Below are 475 nucleotides of genomic sequence, written 5' to 3'. Positions count from 1 at the left end.
TGCATTTGCTGGTCTTTCTGCCCGAAAATCTTCCCCTCACCTTAAGGAGGTGATCCCCACCCCCATCAAAATAACCCTCCCCCGCCCCGCACGCTTCCCCCTCCTACCCCTTTACAGCACTTCTCACAAGCTAACGTTGTTTTCAGTATTATTTTGTTCATTTATCACCTATTTTCTCCACCAGAAGACCAGCTTCACAAAAGCACGGAGGTGCCTGTTTGGTTCACGGGTGAAACGATGCCGGCACAGTAAGGAGTCAATAAATATTTGTTGAATGAATGAATGAATGAGTCCTGTCTAGTTATTTTCTTATTAGATAAGATCTGATCGCCCCTAACCCGAGGCTGAGCAGCCCATAACCAGAGAGAGCATCTTGTTCATTCTTTCATCTTCTTACCCCTCCTAGTCCAGAGGCCAGTTACAAGGGCAGGTTCAGGGCTGGGAAGGGCAATCGGGTTACACAATCAATGGCAAG

Source organism: Pteropus vampyrus, unplaced genomic scaffold, assembly GCF_000151845.1.
Source record: "Pteropus vampyrus isolate Shadow unplaced genomic scaffold, Pvam_2.0 Scaffold484, whole genome shotgun sequence".
Classification (NCBI taxonomy): domain Eukaryota; kingdom Metazoa; phylum Chordata; class Mammalia; order Chiroptera; family Pteropodidae; genus Pteropus; species Pteropus vampyrus.
This window is presented reverse-complemented; position numbering follows the sequence as displayed.